This window comes from Sinocyclocheilus rhinocerous, unplaced genomic scaffold (genome assembly GCF_001515625.1).
Source record: "Sinocyclocheilus rhinocerous isolate Xijiao unplaced genomic scaffold, SAMN03320098_v1.1 scaffold1063, whole genome shotgun sequence".
Lineage (NCBI taxonomy): Eukaryota > Metazoa > Chordata > Actinopteri > Cypriniformes > Cyprinidae > Sinocyclocheilus > Sinocyclocheilus rhinocerous.
Window position 1 is genome coordinate 1,428,913 of NW_015625586.1, and position 6,000 is coordinate 1,434,912.

Below are 6,000 nucleotides of genomic sequence, written 5' to 3' on the forward strand. Positions count from 1 at the left end.
AGAAATCACTATTTAAGGACTACAAAAAAGGCTGGTAGGGACTACAATGCACTTCCTTCTGGGTTTGTGACATCACTAACCCTGATGTTAAACCCTGCCCCCGGGAACATGCAACTACCTATAATGGTAAGGGGGCGTGACGTTTCCGGACAAATTTGCAATGAGCGGTTAGCGAATCACAACACCCTGGGCCAGCTAACCAATCTGAGCCAGACTGCGTTATTTCCAAAAACTCAACAGACCATTTTTAGGAGAACGGAAACAGAGGTGTAGAATAAAGTGTGAAAATATGTGTTTTTTTAAAAACAAGCATGAGCACATGCTACACTGCATCCCATAAACACAATTAAGCCTTCGAAAATAGCCGATCAACCACCCCTTTTAAAGGGATAGTTCACCAAAAACTGAAAATTCTATCATAATTTACTCATTCTCAAGTTGTCTGAAACCTATGAGTTTCTTTCCTCCTGAGCACAAAAAAAAGAGATATTTTGAAGAATGTTAACCAAACAGTTGACGGTAGCCATTGACTTTCATAGTATTTTCTTACATACTACGGAAATCAATGGCTACCATAAACTGTTTGGAAGATGTTCAGAATACCTTCTTTTGTGTTCAGGAGAAAAAAGAAACTCATACAGGTTTGGGGCAACTTAATATAAGACCATGCCAGAAGCTAGTAAGTGCTAATATTTGTAAGTATTCAGATGAAAACGACAGACTAGTCTAGTCTGTTTTGAATTGTGACCCGATGGAATAGATTGACAAATCTGGCATTAACAGCAGGCCTTGAGAACGCAGAATCCAGCACTGGTGGGCTGAGTGCTATTTTTCCTTTGCCATGAGCTGTTGGCCTGATTTTCATAATGAATCATCAATATTGATGTGCTCTCTCTCGTTTATGATCCAACCTGAAGGATCCACAAAAAGGTTCCCGAATACTCGAAGTAAAAAGGCATCAAACGAAAAGCAGTCCAATGCAGAAAAAAAGAAAGACGGAGAGAGTGAGCATGAGAGAGGATGAGTAGGAAGACGAAGACCTCCATGCCGATGAAAACCAATTAGGAGAGCGGTTACCTGGAAACCAAAAGAGTCCAGAGGCTAGTCATTAGCATAGCTCTGCTCATCAAATTCAAATATATGTGAATATTTTTTTCTGTCTTGTTCTTTGGGTAATAATATTTCGCCTCAGAATTGTGAAAAGACAACTAAACCTTGAGCAAAAACATTTCGGGAAGGGTTTCCATCTATAGGCATTTTAATAGCTTCTCCAGATCGCCGTGACGCCAGGAAAGTATCAAGGCAGGGATAGGTGACTGTGACGTCAACAACAGAGATTAGCACAGCCTGGGCTTACAAAGATAAAGTCACTAGCACACAATCCAACTGCTACTCAAAGCCCTTCCTCAACACTCAATATTTACTCAAACACACACCAGAAGATAGAGAAAGAGAGAGAAAGCACAGGCTATGTTTTAGTTGGCCAGAAAGAGGAATGGAAGGAGAGGAAGACCAAAGACTTGATGAAAAAATAGGAAATATGACAGGCCGAAAGAGAGAGAGAGAGAGAGAGAGAGAGAAAGAGAGAGAGAGAGAGAGAGCTGGTGTGAGAAAACAAAATGAAAGAGCATCTGCAAGGCTGTCAGGAATAAAAGAAGAGAAACAGCCCCAGGGGCCAGAATAAGATGACATGAATAAACTAATCATTGTAATTTAATTAGAATAATCTCTCACAGACCTTGCAAAATTAAATTAATGGCTGGATTATACAGTGTGAGTACAATATTCCATTGCTGTGAAAACTCAACCTCTCAATGGATGTAATAGGATGAATCAAATTGTAATGCTGAAGATTTTAATCATGCTGTCAAAAGATCTGAAACCACTTTAAACCTAAAAAAGGTGTGAGTCTTTTAACAGATGGTTCGGAGCAGCACATATTAGTTTCTTCCAACAGCCTTGTTAATGGATAATTTATCATTTTAAATTATTTTAGAAAATGTTGAGGAAATGTTGTGTGCAATAATAATCTCATTAGATGTATTTATTAGCACTATATTGGCCAAAGGACCTAGATTTGTAGATATCGCACTGGTCCAAAAAAAAAGGTTTACTCTTGGTAGAAACGTAAAGTAGATTGAGATTATATAGCTCATTTGAGAGATGCTTGACTGACTCCTCAAAGGTTTCATTCTTTTTTTCTTACAGCAAATGTGTGTTTGTCTCCACAGTGTTACACTACCTTTCACCTTGAATCAATGACTTGGTCTTTTTTAATGATCTGGCTTGACAAAATCTCCTCCAGAGACTACAGAGGAAGCCAACCAAACACATAACAAAGCCTTGAGCAATTTCTGCATCCAACTCGGAAACTTTCAAATAACTAAGGGCTTATTTTGGTCTTAGTCCAGATGCTGAAAAGACAATACATGTGAAATCATTCTATTATTAAAAAATTATGAATAAGTAAGTAAACAAAAACAGCAATGAGGGGCTACACACAGATTACAGTGATTTTACAACATGGAGGGTGTTTCTTGGGCATGATTCACACTGGGGTGCCTAAAACCCCTAAAATGGTAAAATCATTGTAAATTCCAGCAGTAATGATCAAAAGTAGCTACATTTATTATTATTATAACTTTAATAATAATAATAATAATGAATATTTTTTTCAACCAAATTATACTTCACTAGCATAACTATAGGATCTTTACTGCTGCCAAAAGACTTTAGAAATGAATTTTGAATTTGCAGGATGTGAATGATCCATTTTTAAGTGTCTCTCCTGACACTGTATTACCTATTTTAAAGCAATCCACCTTTATACTCACCTGGAAGCTTTACATTGCGTCAGACAGAACCTATGATAGCGCTGTGATCTCACACCCCACACCTACATGCCTCCAGACATACAAAGCTAAAACAGACACCGCGAGTCGATCATGGTGACAGCAGTAGAGATCTCTTTCTCTCTCTCTCAGTGGGGCAGCTGTAAAGGACATCTCCACTTCAGAGTGAGGTGCCGTGAATCAGAGGAAGTGATTTAAATTCACTGACGGGACTTTAAATACCAGCCAGGGATCATAGCTGTGCCCTTTGGCAAAGTAATTATTCACTCGACTAAAAGAAGCCTAGGTGTGTGTGTGTGTGTGTGAGTGATTGAGTGCGTGGAAAGAGACATACTATGAATTTTGTATCTGACTGAAGGGATTTCCATTGAGTATGTGCTCGTTTATGGGTGTGCTTGTTTATAGGCAGAGGTGAGTGTGTATATAGTGCTCCATAATGAATGAATGTTTGTAAATAAGTGAATCACTCTGTAGTGTGTGCAGCCCCTGCAGTATACAGCATGTTGTACTACACACTTAATTAGACTGAAAAATGGGAAGAAATTCATTACCTATCAAAAGTTCGGGGTCGGTAAGATTTGTTAATGTTTTAAAAGAAACCTCTGATGCTCACCAAGGCTGTATTTATTCACTTAAAGGGGTCATATGATGCGATTTTAATTTTTCCTTTCTCAACGCCCCGTTCTCAAGCCCACCGGCCGTTCCTCACTCAAGCCCGCCATGTGTGACGCTTTGTGTTTCACTGTGAAAGCGAAACTACTTTGTTTGGCCTTCCAAAAGTGAAATTATAAAAAAAATAATAATAATTAAAAGTGAATGATAAGAATAAACAATTGATGGAACTACAGGAATGTATGACTGAAAGACACCAAAAAAAAAGAAAAAAAGAAAAAAAGTAAGCTTTAATAAATAAAAGTAAGAGCAAAAGAGAACAAATAAATCAAAGCAGGCATGTGAACAGGAGGGTGCTTTGGGGGCTCAAGCCCCTGCCCTTTTCCCCTTTTAACCCAAAGTGCCCCTATCTCAACATTTAGCAACAATAATACTGTCAGTCAATAAAACAAAATGCATAATTATTATGACAACATGTACAAAACAGAACAAATGGCTCAAAACTCAGAAAATACCTGTTTATTTTTACTTATATCTGTCAGTCTGACAGTGCATCTTAAACAAACACAAATTTCATTGGACAATGTGAGGTGGAGCAGAATCTTCCCAGTCTTATTCATAAATTGGTTGAAAACTACGCAGCCACTGTATGGTTTCAGTTGTTGTTGTTTTTTAACAAATGTGAAATGGCTAAAATGGAAGATGTCACATTTATTGTAAGTAGTGTTTAATTTACTCTTATTTATGTACAGCATATTGATAAACCGTTTAGTGTTTGATGAAACTATAGTTGGTTATAAGAAGCCCAAGTGCCACTTTTTAAAAAAAATATATAATTATGCATATATATCTTTATTTGACCCTCTAACTCTAGTACTCTCTATTCTAATTCTATTCTTTAAAAAAAAAAACTTGCCCCCTTTAGACTCTATTCATTTACTAACTGCTTGTTTTCTTTAAAAAAAACACTAGCTTCTCTAATATTTTTGTATTCTATCTATTTGTTTTCTTTTTATTTATTATACAATAACAACAGCAAAAAAGGCCTCTAACACTAGCTTGCGCTATTCTTTTTCTATTCTGTTTTCTTTTTATTTATTATATACAGTGCCGTGAAAAGGTTTTTGCCCCCTTCCCGGGTTTTTTTTTTTTTTGGCATATTTGTTACACTTAAAAGATTCAGATCATCAAACAAATTTCAAAGATAATCCAAGTAAATACAAAATGCAATTTTTAAATTATGTTTTCATTTATTAAGGGAAAAAAGCTGTCCAAACCTACCTGGCCCTACGTGAAAAATGAATTGCCCCCTCATGTTAAATAATGAAAGACCTGTGATTAACCACATTATTTTAGAAAGCTGAGTTAAATTTCACTAGCCACACCCAGGCCTGATTACTGCCAGACCTGTTGAATCAAGAAATCACTTAAATAGAACCTGTCTGACAAAGTGAAGCAAGCTTAAAGAGCAACACATCATGCCGCGATCTAAAGAAATTCAAGAACAGATGAGAAACAAAATAGTTGACATGTATCAGTCCAGCAAACCACGGTCAGGGCCATCATCCACAAATGGAGAAAACATGGAACAGTGGTGAACCTTGCCAGGAGTGGTCGGCCTACCAAAATTACTCTCAAAAAGAGAGCAATGACGACTCATCCAGGAGGTCATAAAAGAACCCAGAACAACATCTAAAGAACTGCAGGCCTCACTTGCCTCAATTAAGGTCAGTGTTCATGATTCAACAATAAGAAAGAGACTGGGCAAAAACGGCATCCATGGGAGAGTTACAAAGAACACAAAGGCTCGCGCCACATTTGCCAAAATATATCTTGATTATCCCCAAGACTTTTGGGCAAATATTCCGTGGACTGATGAGACAAAAGTTGAACTTTTGGAAGGTGTGTGTCCCGTTACATCTGGCGTAAAACCAACACAGCATTTCATAAAAAAAACATCATACCAACAGTCAAACATGGTGGTGGTAGTGTGATGGTCTGGGGCTGCTTTACAGCTTCAGGACCTGGATGACTTGCCATAATTGATGGAACCATGAATTCTGCTCTCTATCAGAAAATCCTGAAGGAGAATGTCCGGCCGTCAGTTTGTGACCTCAAGCTCAAGCGCACTTGGTTTATGCAGCAGGACAATGATCCAAAACACACCAGCAAGTCCACCTTTGAATGGCTCAAGAAAAACAAAATGAAGGTTTTGGAGTGACCAAGTCAAAGTCCAGACTTAAATCCGATTGAGATGCTGTGGCATGACCTTAAACAGTCCATTCATGCTCAAAAACCCTCCAATGTGGCTGAATGAAAACAATTCTGCAAAGAAGAGTGGGCCAAAATTCCTCCACAACGATGTAAAAGACTCCTTGCCAGTTATCGCAAATGCTTGATTGCAGTTGTTGCTGCAAAGGGTGGCACAACCAGTTATTAGATTTAGGGGGCAATTAACAAAATTGCTTGACAATGATGCCGGCGGAAATTCCTTTACGCTACTACTCTGAGCTGGATGTGACGACAGTGACGACAC